This window comes from Saccoglossus kowalevskii, chromosome 19, assembly GCF_978046115.1.
Source record: "Saccoglossus kowalevskii chromosome 19, keSacKowa6.1, whole genome shotgun sequence".
In the NCBI taxonomy this organism is placed as follows: Eukaryota; Metazoa; Hemichordata; class Enteropneusta; family Harrimaniidae; genus Saccoglossus; species Saccoglossus kowalevskii.
Window position 1 is genome coordinate 2,189,486 of NC_140659.1, and position 16,688 is coordinate 2,206,173.

Below are 16,688 nucleotides of genomic sequence, written 5' to 3' on the forward strand. Positions count from 1 at the left end.
GCAGTACTGCTCTACAAGTGTACTGCAATCTCTGGTATTGCAGTGCTGCTCTACAAGTGTACTGCAATCTCTGGTATTGCAGTGCTGCTCTACAAGTGTACTGCAATCCATGGTATTGCAGTGCTGCTCTATAAGTGTACTGCAATCTCTGGTATTGCAGTGCTGCTCTACAAGTGTACTGCAATCCCTAATATTGTGGTTCTGCTCTACAAGTGTACTGCAACTGCTGGTATTGCAGTGCTGCTCTACAAGTGTACTGCAATCTCTGTTATTGCAGTGCTGCTCTACAAGTGTACTGCAATCTCTGGTATTGCAGTGCTGCTCTACAAGTGTACTGCTATCTCTGGTATTGCAGTGCTGCTCTACAAGTGTACTGCAATCTCTGGTATTGCAGTGCTGCTCTACAAATGTACTACAATCTCTGGTATTGCAGTGCTGCTCTACAAGTGTACTGCAATCCATGGTATTGCAGTGCTGCTCTACAAATGTACTACAATCTCTGGTATTGCAGTGCTGCTCTACAAGTGTACTGCAATCCATGGTATTGCAGTGCTGCTCTATAAGTGTACTGCAATCTCTGGTATTGCAGTGCTGCTCTACAAGTGTACTGCAATCTCTGGTATTGCAGTGCTGCTCTACAAATGTACTGCAATCTCTGGTATTGCAGTGCTGCTCTACAAGTGTACTGCAATCCATGGTATTGCAGTGCTGCTCTATAAGTGTACTGCAATATCTGGTATTGCAGTGCTGCTCTACAAGTGTACTGCAATCTCTGGTATTGCAGTGCTGCTCTACAAGTGTACTGCAATCTCTGGTATTGCAGTGCTACTCTACAAGTGTACTGCAATCTCTGGTATTGCAGTGCTGCTCTACAAGTGTACTGCAATCTCTGGTATTGCAGTGCTGCTCTACAAGTGTACTGCAATCTCTGGTATTGCAGTGCTGCTCTACAAGTGTACTGCAATCTCTGGTATTGCAGTGCTGCTCTACAAGTGTACTGCAATCTCTGGTATTGCAGTGCTGCTCTACAAGTGTACTGCAATCTCTGGTATTGCAGTGCTGCTCTACAAGTGTACTGCAATCTCTGGTATTGCAGTGCTGCTCTACAAGTGTACTGCAATCTCTGGTATTGCAGTGCTGCTCTACAAGTGTACTGCAATCTCTGGTATTGCAGTGCTACTCTACAAGTGTACTGCAATCTCTGGTATTGCAGTGCTGCTCTACAAGTATACTGCAATCCCTAATATTGTGGTGCTGCTCTACAAGTGTACTGCAACTTCTGGTATTGCAGTGCTGCTCTACAAGTGTACTGCAATCTCTGGTATTGCAGTGCTGCTCTACAAGTGTACTGCAATCTCTGGTATTGCAGTGCTGCTCTACAAGTGTACTGCAATATCTGGTATTGCAGTGCTGCTCTACAAGTGTACTGCAATCCCTGGTATTGCAGTGCTGCTCTACAAATGTACTACAATCTCTGGTATTGCAGTGCTGCTCTACAAGTGTACTGCAATCCATGGTATTGCAGTGCTGCTCTACAAGTGAACTGCAATCTCTGGTATTGCAGTACTGCTCTACAAGTGTACTGCAATCCATGGTATTGCAGTGCTGCTCTATAAGTGTACTGCAATCTCTGGTATTGCAGTGCTGCTCTACAAATGTACTACAATCTCTGGTATTGCAGTGCTGCTCTATAAGTGTACTGCAATCTCTGGTATTGCAGTGCTGCTCTGCAAGTGTAATGCAACTTCTGGTATTGCAGTGCTGCTCTACAAGTGTACTGCAATCTCTGGTATTGCAGTGCTGCTCTACAAGTGTACTGCAATATCTGGTATTGCAGTGCTGCTCTACAAGTGTACTGCAATCCATGGTATTGCAGTGCTGCTCTATAAGTGTACTGCAATCTCTGGTATTGCAGTGCTGCTCTACAAGTGTACTGCAATCTCTGGTATTGCAGTGCTGCTCTACAAATGTACTGCAATCTCTGGTATTGCAGTGCTGCTCTACAAGTGTACTGCAATCCATGGTATTGCAGTGCTGCTCTATAAGTGTACTGCAATATCTGGTATTGCAGTGCTGCTCTACAAGTGTACTGCAATCTCTGGTATTGCAGTACTGCACTACAACTGTACTGCAATCTCTGGTATTGCAGTGCTGCTCTACAAGTGTACTGCAATCTCTGGTATTGCAGTGCTACTCTACAAGTGTACTGCAATCTCTGGTATTGCAGTGCTGCTCTACAAGTGTACTGCAATCTCTGGTATTGCAGTGCTGCTCTACAAGTGTACTGCAATCTCTGGTATTGCAGTGCTGCTCTACAAGTGTACTGCAATCTCTGGTATTGCAGTGCTGCTCTACAAGTGTACTGCAATCTCTGGTATTGCAGTGCTGCTCTACAAGTGTACTGCAATCTCTGGTATTGCAGTGCTGCTCTACAAGTGTACTGCAATCTCTGGTATTGCAGTGCTGCTCTACAAGTGTACTGCAATCTCTGGTATTGCAGTGCTACTCTACAAGTGTACTGCAATCTCTGGTATTGCAGTGCTGCTCTACAAGTATACTGCAATCCCTAATATTGTGGTGCTGCTCTACAAGTGTACTGCAACTTCTGGTATTGCAGTGCTGCTCTACAAGTGTACTGCAATCTCTGGTATTGCAGTGCTGCTCTACAAGTGTACTGCAATCTCTGGTATTGCAGTGCTGCTCTACAAGTGTACTGCAATATCTGGTATTGCAGTGCTGCTCTACAAGTGTACTGCAATCCCTGGTATTGCAGTGCTGCTCTACAAATGTACTACAATCTCTGGTATTGCAGTGCTGCTCTACAAGTGTACTGCAATCCATGGTATTGCAGTGCTGCTCTACAAGTGAACTGCAATCTCTGGTATTGCAGTACTGCTCTACAAGTGTACTGCAATCCATGGTATTGCAGTGCTGCTCTATAAGTGTACTGCAATCTCTGGTATTGCAGTGCTGCTCTACAAGTGTACTGCAATCTCTGGTATTGCAGTGCTGCTCTACAAGTGTACTGCAATCTCTGGTATTGCAGTGCTGTACTGCAATCTCTGGTATTGCAGTGCTGCTCTACAAGTATACTGCAATCCCTAATATTGTGGTGCTGCTCTACAAGTATACTGCAACTTCTGGTATTGCAGTGCTGCTCTACAAGTGTACTGCAATCTCTGGTATTGCAGTGCTGCTCTACAAGTGTACTGCAATCTCTGGTATTGCAGTGCTGCTCTACAAGTGTACTGCAATATCTGGTATTGCAGTGCTGCTCTACAAGTGTACTGCAATCCCTGGTATTGCAGTGCTGCTCTACAAATGTACTACAATCTCTGGTATTGCAGTGCTGCTCTACAAGTGTACTGCAATCCATGGTATTGCAGTGCTGCTCTATAAGTGTACTGCAATCTCTGGTATTGCAGTGCTGCTCTACAAGTGTACTGCAATCTCTGGTATTGCAGTGCTGCTCTACAAGTGTACTGCAATCCATGGTATTGTAGTGCTGCCCTACAAATGTACTACAATCTCTGGTATTGCAGTGCTGCTCTATAAGTGTACTGCAATATCTGGTATTGCAGTGCTGCTCTACAAGTGTAATGCAACTTCTGGTATTGCAGTGCTGCTCTACAAGTGTACTGCAATCTCTGGTATTGCAGTGCTGCTCTACAAGTGTACTGCAATCTCTGGTATTGCAGTGCTGCTCTACAAGTGTACTGCAATATCTGGTATTGCAGTGCTGCTCTACAAGTGTACTGCAATCTCTGGTATTGCAGTGCTGCTCTACAAATGTACTACAATCTCTGGTATTGCAGTGCTGCTCTACAAGTGTACTGCAATCCATGGTATTGTAGTGCTGCTCTACAAATTTACTACAATCTCTGGTATTGCAGTGCTGCTCTACAAGTGTACTGCAATCTCTGGTACTGCAGTGCTGCTCTACAAGTGTACTGCAATCCATGGTATTGCAGTGCTGCTCTATAAGTGTACTGCAATCTCTGGTATTGCAGTGCTGCTCTACAAGTGTACTGCAATCTCTGGTATTGCAGTGCTGCTCTACAAGTGTACTGCAATCTCTGGTATTGCAGTGCTGCTCTACAAATGTACTACAATCTCTGGTATTGCAGTGCTGCTCTACAAGTGTACTACAATCCATGGTATTGCAGTGCTGCTATATAAGTGTACTGCAATCTCTGGTATTGCAGTGCTGCTCTACAAGTGTACTGCAATCCATGGTATTGCAGTGCTGCTCTATAAGTGTACTGCAATCTCTGGTATTGCAGTGCTGCTCTACAAGTGTACTGCAATCCCTAATATTGTGGTTCTGCTCTACAAGTGTACTACAAGTGTACTGCAACTGCTGGTATTGCAGTGCTGCTCTACAAGTGTACTGCAATCTCTGGTATTGCAGTGCTGCTCTACAAGTGTACTGCAATCCATGGTATTGCAGTGCTGCTCTACAAATGTACTACAATCTCTGGTATTGCAGTGCTGCTCTACAAGTGTACTGCAATCTCTGGTATTGCAGTGCTGCTCTACAAGTGTACTGCAATCTCTGGTATTGCAGTGCTGCTCTACAAGTGTACTGCAATCTCTGGTATTGCAGTGCTGCTCTACAAGTGTACTGCAATCCATGGTATTGCAGTGCTGCTCTATAAGTGTACTACAATCTCTGGTATTGCAGTGCTGCTCTACAAGTGTACTGCAATCTCTGGTATTGCAGTGCTGCTCTATAAGTGTACTGCAATCTCTGGTATTGCAGTGCTGCTCTACAAGTGTACTGCAATCTCTGGTATTGCAGTGCTGCTCTACAAGTGTACTGCAATCTCTGGTATTGCAGTGCTGCTCTACAAGTGTACTGCAATATCTGGTATTGCAGTGCTGCTCTACAAGTGTACTGCAATCCCTGGTATTGCAGTGCTGCTCTACAAATGTACTACAATCTCTGGTATTGCAGTGCTGCTCTACAAGTGTACTGCAATCCATGGTATTGCAGTGCTGCTCTACAAGTGTACTGCAATCTCTGGTATTGCAGTGCTGCTCTACAAGTGTACTGCAATCCATGGTATTGCAGTGCTGCTCTACAAGTGTACTGCAATCTCTGGTATTGCAGTGCTGCTCTGCAAGTGTACTGCAATCTCTGGTATTGCAGTGCTGCTCTACAAGTGTACTGCAATCTCTGGTATTGCAGTGCTGCTCTACAAGTGTACTGCAATCCATGGTATTGCAGTGCTGCTCTATAAGTGTACTGCAATCTCTGGTATTGCAGTGCTGCTCTACAAGTGTACTGCAATCTCTGGTGTTGCAGTGCTGCTCTACAAGTGTACTGCAATCTCTGGTATTGCAGTGCTGCTCTACAAGTGTACTGCAATATCTGGTATTGCAGTGCTGCTCTACAAGTGTACTGCAATCTGGTATTGCAGTGCTGCTCTATAAGTGTACTGCAATATCTGGTATTGCAGTGCTGCTCTATTAGTGTACTGCAATCTCTGGTATTGCAGTACTGCTCTACAAGTGTACTGCAATCTCTGGTATTGCAGTGCTGCTCTACAAGTGTACTGCAATCTCTGGTATTGCAGTGCTGCTCTACAAGTGTACTGCAATCCATGGTATTGCAGTGCTGCTCTACAAGTGTACTGCAATCCATGGTATTGCAGTGCTGCTCTACAAGTGTACTGCAATCTGGTATTGCAGTGCTGCTCTATAAGTGTACTGCAATATCTGGTATTGCAGTGCTGCTCTATAAGTGTACTGCAATCTCTGGTATTGCAGTGCTGCTCTACAAGTGTACTGCAATCTCTGGTATTGCAGTGCTGCTCTGCAAGTGTACTGCAATCTCTGGTATTGCAGTGCTGCTCTACAAATGTACTGCAATCTGGTATTGCAGTGCTGCTCTACAATTATCTACAATGTGAGCGTTCTCTGCTATGTTTGCCATAGTGGGCAGTATATACATTTGGTTACCTGGGTCACATGTCTGTCCAGGTTGTCCAACATCACAAAACTCCCAACGTACATTAGGGTTTGAGGTATAGCACCAAGTGTCTTCCTCTCCATCTGGATTACGACAATAATTATGATCACCCAATCCCATGTTTGGATATCTTTCCTCTGTACGTATATGAGAATGTGGTGATTGAGATGACCATTTCTGACAAGTTTCACCACCAACAGTTGTTGTCTTGGTGCCACGGTAATCTGATTTGTCCCACATTACAAAACATTCCACACCTGCAAAAAGTCATTGTAATAATTTGAATAATCAATATCTAAATATCACAAACAATAAACATATTATGCATCATCATGGCATTATTGACAGAGATAGCATTTTTTAAACAAAATGGCCCTCTGGTCCGCCATTTTTAATTAGATTTATTGAAAATAACAATTTATTATGATGGTAAATAACGCTGTCACTATGACAACAAAAGAAGTTCAAAGATACTGTACCGGTCACTGGTAGCATAGTGGTTGTCGCTCCAGACTCATGATCGGTAGACCCATGTTCAAATCCTACCTTAGGCTGAACATCAAAGGGTCAACCCCTACCCTGGGTGAGTGTGCCACAGACTCAATGGGAAGGCCAATTCCACTGGCCGAGATTCATTCACTAACGAATGCGACTTTGGGGGAACCTTTGTTAAGGTCCGCAGGTGCTTGTGTTTGACCGAGCCTGGTTGACGCCAGGATAGCGCATTAAAATTGCCATTTGACAGAGAGATGGCCACACAGCCCTGTCATGTAGTCCCAAACATGAATATGACTTCTGTGGCAAAATGCACTATGTGTCAGCACTAGCACTTGCAATTTGCACATAAAAAAAAAAAAAAAAGTCAGGAGAGACAACGGTGACATTCAATGTCCAGAACTGTCGCCTGGCACAAAAATATTTAAAAAAAAAAAAAAAAAAAAAAAAAAAAAAAAAAAAAAAAAAAAAAAAAAGATACTGTACCTTTTCTTTCATAGTAATCATAAGGATCATTTCTGAAGTTAGTTTTAAGAGAAATAACTTGTGAATTCTTATTACTCAGCCAGCACCTCTTGTTAGCTCGGTCATAGTCAAATGAGTAACACATGAAGTCAGTAGTTTCAAGGCACAAAGTTGCACACTGGGAAGCCGACACATCACTATGCCTTTCTTTGTTATGACCAGGAATAGCTGCATTTGGTACATGGCGAAATGCACCAACTGGACCTTAAAAAATAACAATTGAACACTTTTAATTGAAAATAAAAAATAATATTTTTGAGTGATTGAATTATTATACGTACATACATTGTATAGTAGGTTTTAACCAGTGTGATTGTTGAATTAAAATGTTAGTCAAGATAATTATAATCAAAGAAAGCTTAGAAAGAACTCCCATGTGCTGAGGGAATTTGAGACACATTAAAAATTAATTCAAAATTACTTGTACTTGAGATAATGATGGAAAAGCTGAAAACTAATTAATGCAAATCAGAAAACTAATATGAACAGATTTGAGTGTAAAACTAATGAGGTCAGCGCAATGTAACAGAAAATCTATGTACCAAGTTTTATTGAAATGTGATTAGAACTAACAAAATTATAAATTATTATGCTAATCAGGGAATTAATATGAACAGATTTTACCCCAAACTAATTAGGTAATTAATATGTACAGATTTTACCCCAAACTAATTAGGTAATTAATATGTACAGATTTTACAGATTTACCGAAAACTAATTGGGTCTCTGCATAGTTCTAAATTCATTGAAATGTGATGATTAGTACTTTAGATATCAGTAGAAAAGCTGAAAATTAATTATGCAAATTAGGTAATTAATATGCACAATTATTTACCCTAAAACTAATCAGTCCTAAAGGATCTATGTACCAAGTTTCATTGAAATGTGATGATTAGTACTTGAGATATCCATGGGAAAGCTGAAAATTAACTAATTATGCAAATTAGGTGATTAATATGCACAAATATTTATCCCGAAACAATCAATCTCTGCATAGTTATTGAGTATCTAAGTAACAAGTTTCATTGAAATGTAATGCTCACTACTTATATCAAAAGCTGAAAATTAATTAATTATGCAAATTAGGTAATTAATATGTACTGATATTACCATAAAAACTATCAGGTCTGTGCAGTGTCATATGACATCTATGTACCAAGTTTCATTGAAATGTGATGATTAGTATCAGAGGAAAAACCGAAAATTGTATAATCATTATGCAAATTAGGTATGCACGGATTTTTACCAAAAACTAATCAAAACATAGAATTAGTTCAGAGCATCTATGTACCAAGTTTCATCAAAATCCAATGAGTGGTTGTTTAGATATCAGTGGAACAGTCATGGAACCACTAAAAATTAGCTAATTATTATGCAAATTAGGTAATTAATAAGCATGGATTTTTACCAAAACCTGGTCAAATCTGCGCATTGGCCTAGAGCATCTATGCACCAAGTTTTATCAAAAAACGATGTATGGTTCTTGAGATAGCAGTGGAAAAGTTGGACACACATACACACACATACAGACACACTTAACTACAAAGACTCCCATTATGTGCTTCGCACATGGGAGTCAAAAATAAAAAGACATAGCAGCAATGACTGTGTTTGAAGCATCATGGCTAATACATCACACACAAGTGTTCTTCCCAGGATTTCAGTCAGGGATGGTGGCTAATTTGCATAATAATTAGCAATAATTTACAGCAATAATTTACTGCTTATATACTGATTATTACTTTAGTTTTATAATTTAGAATTTCATTCACGATTTATTTTCGACAAGTGAATAAACTTTTCTTCAAACATTTTATTTTTGACATCAGCTGTGGCGTGATCAGTGAATTATGTAAATAAACTACAACGCGCAACAAGTACAAGACTTCGGTTGGTTATTGTTTATGGCTTAAAAGAACAGCGAAGATGAGTCTCATAGAACAATAGCTTCAGAAATCATAGACAATAATAATAGTGTGAAAATCAAGCATGACAGGAGGATTTCGAGTGTGGCGGTGTCAGACGACATGTAGCATGGTGGCCTCTCAGCGCAGCATGGAGGCACTACTACGCTGTATGTATCCTTGGAAGAACACTGGTACACGATTTTAAATTTTTTAAAGTTTGCTGTACATGCACATTTACAGTTGGATTCTGCGAATTTGATATGCTGACATAATATTACATCACATGATCAGATAAGGTCACCAGATATGTTAATTATACCTCTTGCGCCATGCCTTCATCATAGCACTAACTGCATATACATGTATCTATTTCAACAGTGCTTAGGATTTTACAGTTATACATAGTAATGAGGTCGCAAAACCACACATGGTTATCTGAAAGATCCATTACATTTCTTTTCCAATGCTTTCTGTAGTTTTTTATAATTATGCATATTAATGACGTCAGTGTACTTGTGTTATTCTTGATGACTGTTTCTCCCTAGAATGAATTTTCAATTTAAAACACAAATTCTGAGTGGTAATTCCCTATATATCCCTTCTTTCTAAGATGCACTGTTGAATATGAAAAATTGTTGCTCTGCACACTGTACTATAAAATGATATAACAGATGGATGCCAGGTCATGTGACTTATGTGCCTGATTATTGGATAAGAATCACAATGTATGTCTCTTTAACAACATGCCAAATATGAAAACAATAGCTCTTTTCAAATGAGAGTGTTTAAAAGAATTATGGAAGAATAATAAGCAAAGCATTAACAAAAGGGCTTCACACTATAAGGGTCACAACCCTAACAATTATAAAACATATGGTAATAACTTTGTACAGACTTAAATGGGTTTTTACATGGAGTTTCATTTCTTGCCAATACAAGAAACATCAAGGTGGGCATCAGATGTCCTGCAAGATCAAGTAATTAGCTAAGTGGTCAAACCAAGAAAAAATATAAGGAAAATATAAGATAAAATATTAGTACATGTGTATAAGATATCCAACTAAAGGAAAAGGCCCAACGAAGAGAACAGGTTCAACTAAAAGATGATATCAAAAAAGAGGTGCAACTATAAAAGAAGATATCAAACAAGCCATGCATGGCACAGTTCCCATTAGTTATCAAATTTAAGATATATAATTTTGTTTATAGTAATATAGCTGGAATATAAACATGTCAGGAATATGATTATGATGATTGTTTAACATTAAATGATTGACATTTGTATCTGATCGTCAAACGAGTATTAAGAAATATTGCTCTGGAACAGCATTAATTAAAACAAAATCAGCCATTTTGAATACATGTATAATGAATATATAAAATTTGAACATAGTCAGTCAAAGCATGTCAAAGATATGGCTCTTGAAGCCCATTCATTAAAACAAAATGGCCACTAGTCAGCCATTCTGAATCTGATCTAAAAAATAAAATAACATGCATCAGGAACCCGTAATGTCTAATGTATGTACCAAGTTTGAGCAAAATCCATCCAATAATGCCAGAAATGCTTGATATTTGATGATTTTTTTAGCACAAAAGTGGCCACCATTCGGCCATTTTAATAGGATCGCCAAACCAATGTATCTGTATATCTATGACATGATGTATAATGAATATTTAAAATTTGAACATAATCAGTCACAGCAAGTCAGAGATATATGGCAATAGAATCACATTCATTAAAACAAAATGGCCGCCAGTCCGCCATTTTGAATCTTAATATATACCTTATATATAAAATATGTTTTTGAAATGCAGTCCCTCACCCCCTTGGCTATTTTCGCTGATTTTTCGTCGCCGGAATGATTTACGTCCCAAATTATGGTTCTGCAGGCTGGACTGAATTAGATTGGGCAAAAATCTGTCGTTTTTGGCCTCAACAATTTTTTGCTTGGAAACGCAAGGACGATAACAGTTAGCCAGCCATAGCCTCATTTGCATATCTTTAATCAACATTGACGCTACCGTTGACATTTGAATGGGCGATATTACTTCCACGGGGACATGTATTTTCAGCGCTAAAATTCAGGTTTAAAATACTGTGATCTCAAATAAAAAACATTCACACACAAGGAGTATGTTTAGAAATGTACCAAATTCTAATTTTATTGACAATCTGATGTTTATTTTCTGAAATAAGAGACGTCAAAACGAACAATCGTCAGTAATAGTATTTCACGGCAGACTTCTGGCTGATTTACTCAAAAAATAATCAACATGAGAAAAAGACACTTTGCGGGAAGGTAACATACTACGTAATGCACCGAAATAAGTACTTACTATATTTTTAAATCCTTGCGTTATGCAACGTGTCAAAATTAACCGTCACGAAGTCATTGCCGATGAACGCAAGGGCCACCACTTCCGCGGAATTAGGTCATGACCTCACATAGAACGGCTATTGAAAATGCTGGAAGGTGGGGGTGTACAAGCATTATCTCTAAGACAAACACATTATTACATGGATTATTTTATGGATCTTAAACGAAATAATTTTGTTTACACTAATTTATTAGTGTTATGGTAATTTTATATTTAAATACTGTTCATCGGGTAATAAATATAAAGAAAAATGCAGGAATAACAAAGAAGTAAACACCCCCCCCCCCCCGCACAGCAGATACCTACTGTGCGTGTGTGTGTGTGTGTGTGTGTGTGGATGCCATAAAACAGAACTTTCCATCATACATTCTGCAAAAACAATATAGAAAAATACAGCCAAAAAGTTCAATGTTTCTCAGCTTGAAATATAAAAAAACATGTATACTTTCAATAGCAAGGCTAGTTTAAAATAAAATCCAATATCTGAAATTCATTTTTATGATACGAAATAAGCCGGCATACAATAACACATTCGCGCATAAATGTGATCACGTGATCCGTAATATAACAGGCGTGCTTGATTGATGTTTTATTGCATGTTGGACATTATGAAATTGAATAAATTATAAAAAAGAATTTCATCTTCTTGCATGCCTAAGCATATGTTTGTTACAAACGAAGTAATGGTTTCACTAAATTACCGAATTAAGTATTCAAACATAACTTAGCAACGTGTACCATTAAATATACACGTATAAGCAATGATATACCAAAATGGCAAGCAATTTAAACACAAATTGAGAGCGAGTAGAGAATGGTTAAACTGGTCCAAAAAGATCAAAGTTGCGGCGCTTTGACTTAAAATTGTGTTTTCCATAAAAAATGCTAATGTTAAAATGGTCGAAATCTCAAAGCAAAGCAAAAGTTAATGAGCAAGAAAATATTCAGTCATGAACCATTCTCATTAGTTTTGCTATGTCACCATCATCATCATCATCAGGGTAGATATCTTGATCATCCTGTTCTTCAATCCATACGTGTTGCTCTACTAATTCTGTCAAATCGGGGTCATCTTCTAAGGTATCAATTTCTTCAATTCTGTTGTTTTCCATTTCCAATAATTCCTCCATTAAAAGTGTTTCCGCAAGTTCTTGGTCTGAATTTCGCACATTAGCCGTGATCACTGGTGGAGAATCAGTTTCCATTGCTTTTGGACAAATTCCATGTTTCTTGGAACCATTACAAGCTCCTGTATTATGTGGATTGTTACACCCAAGACACAAACAAGCTGGTCCACAAAATCCATGGATTTTGTAGCACTTACAACATCGATTGGTACAGGTTGGTGCTTTCTTACACCGGCATCCCTTTGTAAGTAGAGCAACAGTATTGGAAATTTTTTTAATGTTTTCATCACTGTCCCACACAATACAAAGATTACCATCAGTGCCAACCTTGTATCCATGCAAGTGCAAATCTGGAAAATCAACTACAGTTTGGTCAGCTTGTGCCCATAGCTGAGAAACCCAGCAAGATCTTTTCCAGTGTAGCTCAAGCGCATCAAACGACTGACTGAGCTCATCTTCGTACTGGATTCGCGGCCACATACGTTCCCTTATTTCGTTTAGCCATTTCTGATGATTTGCAAGTGCATTACAGCTGCTATCCTCTAATTTCCGATACAGTTGTGCTGGTGTGTTTTCCTCAAAAGCTGTTAAATGCTTCTTAAAATAAACACTACCAACAAGTCTAACAAATGCAAGTAGGCCATCTTTTAATTTATCCTGGCACGTATCAGACAATGTACCTGGATGTGTGGACACACCTGTAATGAATTCACAATACTGGTAAAATATATTGTAAAATGATCCTTTCCCTAACCCAGCAAAGAATGATACAAAATCACATCCTGTGCACATGAATAATGTTTGCATGATTTTACCAATCATGTCAAGTCGTGTGTGCTGCAAGTCAGGATCAAGATTTAGGGCTGATTTTAATTCAGACATGCTAATATATTTTAGATTGGTAGGATCATTATCCAATTGAACATATATCTCTTTTTGTGAGTGTTTATACAATAGGGGCAGTAACGCGTGATACGTGTCTGTATCAGGTGAAAATATCACTCCTTGATTATACTGTGAACTCAATGCATGTAAAATACACCGACTATCTGCTTCCTCGTGATTACTTTGAGCAATCCATTCATTTGTAATACCTGTAGCATCAACACACATAGAACTGTCCTTTTTATTTCCATCAAACCCACCAGCTGTTATAAAACGTTGGTCGCCTTGTAATAATGGGGCCACCAATTTCAGACACTCCTCAGATAGGAAATTCACTAATTTTCATTTATTGGGACGGCAACCAATAAACTTTCTCCAATTAGTGGGCACTGGGGTTTCTCTCTGAACTAAATCAATTTCCACGTCTGTATTAACATTCTTGTCCCGTCTTTGTCTTTCAATGTCCTTAGGACTGACACCCAAATGCTGAGGATCGTCAAATATTAAATGGACTTCAAAACAAAACCTATTGTAATGGGGAACAATCCATCTCCGAACAAAAAACTCAGCATAATGGGCAAAGGTTCGATGTGAAGCAAGAGGGGCCTTATTGATTAGAAACATTCCATCATATATCATAAACTTTGCTCTCCATTCAGGGGGTAAACTCTCTTTCATAATATCACTGTATCTGGTCTTAAGAATTTTTGTTGTATTGCTCTTTTGACTTTTATATGGCAACCCATCAGATAATGAAATTGCCCTGGGAAAAGTAACAAACTGTTCAAGTGTCTTTACTGGTTCGCCTGTTTTTTTTTGAATGTGCTATCTGTTTTTTTAAGCAGGCAGTGACCATTCTATGGTCATTATCTCCTTTTTTTGACTTGACTATTTGTTTTACTTTACCGGAAAAGGTTTTCAAATGGCGTTTACGAACTGGAGCTCCAGTACTTGGCTGAAACATGATACGAACTCTGACATATGCAAGAAAATCCTGTTTGCTTATTTCCCGACAAGACAATAAATCTTGCTGGACTAATTTCTCTGCAACTTCTCCAGTGAATACATTGAGTACACCCCTATATAAAAATAAACTCCAGACAAAAAAGATGAGTGTAATATAAACTTCTGTAATCCTCAATAATTTATAATATAACAAAACAACATCAGTAGTGGCACACTTGGTATTCTGCAAGATAAAATAAAAAAAAATATGAATAAATAATTTGTAAACACATTCCACAATTTGAAACGAAAAAAACAGAAATTGGGAAGGATCATTGTAGCCCATAGCAACCAGTTTACGGTATTTATCAATAATCTCCTTCAAATCCAATATTGTAGAATTTGTGTGGTAATTACCACCCTTTTAACTATTCTATGTAATGTGTATGTACATTTTAATATAATATTGGGAGTATAACAATTTTATGTGAGGTGATGAGATGTTAAATATCAAACTTTGTATTTTTTATCAACTGGAATTTTAATATTTGTACTTATTTGTAAAATTATGGAAATTCATTTTGTAGTTACCAAGGTATAAATATTGAAGCCCCTCCCCATATATGTATACTTGAACTAGAACGGCTTGCTACTTTGGGGCATGTCAATTTTTATTACATAAAATCACTAGTTGCTATAGAAAGTGTACTTATGAATATATATAACACCTAAAAAACAAACTTAACACGTAAGTTAACCGCACCGTCTCAGGCCCCACATTGACCTGACTAAAGTTGACCTCAATTGACCTAATTTATATAATGGCGCCAACGCGGTATAGTGGGAGAAATTGCTCGTTTTCAGAAAATCGCCAAATATTCTACAGAAATTTTGAAAACTTGAAACTTCAGGGAATAATTGCCTATACCCTTTGCTTAGTCCCCATATATTTGTTATAAATCAAAATTCTTGCGTTATGGTAGGTGTCACTTTTAAAGTTGGGGCGAAATCGTGAGCGTATTTTACCACAGCGGTTCCTATTTTCTAATTTACGAAAATATTTCATTGAAACCACTCTAAAAAATTACATATTCGGCAAGGATGAGATACTAACCTGTTGTGTAGCAAAAATCAGGAAGCTGCGTTGGCCGGTTTTGCTTAAATCACGGTTTCAATATGACCACAAGTCACAGCAGAAATTTGCCGGGAACAGAGTGATACAAATGTACTGGTCTGGAATTTCGAATTAGAATACTGTATAAATTATGTTAATGAGGCTTTGGCTGGCTAACTGATAAGACTCGATTTTCAAGAACGCAAGTCGCTCGGATCGGACGGTTTCTATTGTGTCGAGTCTGTTGTGTGTCTAGAAACATAACAACTTTGTTTTTTGGTGAATATAGAACATGCTCTGTTCCAATAAAGGATTTTGATATGCAAATCGTACAATTTTATTAGTTCCTTATTGTAACGTTTCCCATAAAAATAGTCCTCTACTCCCCAGAATTTGACAATGGTACTAGCCCAGAATTGACTTTCTGTTCAGCACGTCTTTGATTGTAGCAATGTTTACGCCACTGTACGAAAATACGCACACTCGCGAATTTGACAACATTCACTTGAGCATTTTAGGATAGTGGGAATAGAAGCAAATAGATGGGAATGCCAGTTACGTCACTCAATTTGATTCGATTGCTGGCCGGGATAGATGTATTTAGTGTTCATTCAATGCTATATGTCTACACCTGCGATTCTCAATTTCGATGGGTAAAATCATATCGCTGCTGTGGATGGCGACGGCTGACAGATTGTTTTGGTTCTGCGGCTCTCTTGGCATGGGCAACTGATTTTTAGGTTTCTGCTTTTTAGCTCCGCTGTCGACTTTGTCGAGCGGAGCTTATCATATGAGTGATTGTCCGGCGTCGTCCGGCGTCGTCCGTCGTCCGTGTCAATGTTTTACTTTTTTGACTTCTTGAAAACTACAAGCCTGAATGCTTTGATACTTGGTGTATATGTACCTTGGGTAGACCTCTCTCAGATTTGTTCATTTTGTAATGATATCTTTAATTCTCTAATTTTGGTGAATATTTTTGTCATTTTTAGTAAAAAGTGATATTTTCGACTTCTTGTTAAAAACCGCAAGTTCAATTGCTTTGATATTACATATATAGGTACTACATGTGGACCTCTCTCAGATTTGTTCATTTTGTAATGATATCTTCAATTCTCTAATTTTGGTAAATATTTTTGTCGTTTTTGGTAAAAAGTGATATTTTCAACTTCTTGTTAAAAACCGCAAGTCCAATTGCTTTGATATTACATACATAGGTACTACAAGTGGACCTGTCTCAGATTTGTTCATTTTGTAATGATATCTTTAATTCTCTAATTTTGGTGAATATTTTTGTCATTTTTGGTAAAAAGTGATATTTTCAACTTCTTGTTCAT

General features: G+C 38.4%; 1 long non-coding RNA gene and 1 pseudogene across 2 annotated transcripts in view; both read right to left on the bottom strand.

The window, feature by feature from the left end:
* LOC100374363 (neurotrypsin-like) overlaps positions 1 to 16,688 on the bottom strand; it is a 103,276-nt pseudogene that overhangs the window by 78,340 nt on the left and 8,248 nt on the right. Inside the window, exons 3-4 of the transcript XR_014927489.1 lie at positions 6,956 to 7,198; positions 5,965 to 6,231 (exon numbers count right to left, since the gene is read on the bottom strand). The product of XR_014927489.1 is annotated as a neurotrypsin-like (transcript). The remainder of the gene's footprint in view (positions 1 to 5,964; positions 6,232 to 6,955; positions 7,199 to 16,688) is intronic.
* LOC144351696 (uncharacterized) lies at positions 14,406 to 15,525 on the bottom strand. Its single transcript, XR_013420437.2, has 2 exons — positions 15,355 to 15,525; positions 14,406 to 14,484 (listed from the first exon to the last, which is right to left on the bottom strand). It is a non-coding gene; the product is annotated as an uncharacterized LOC144351696 (long non-coding RNA).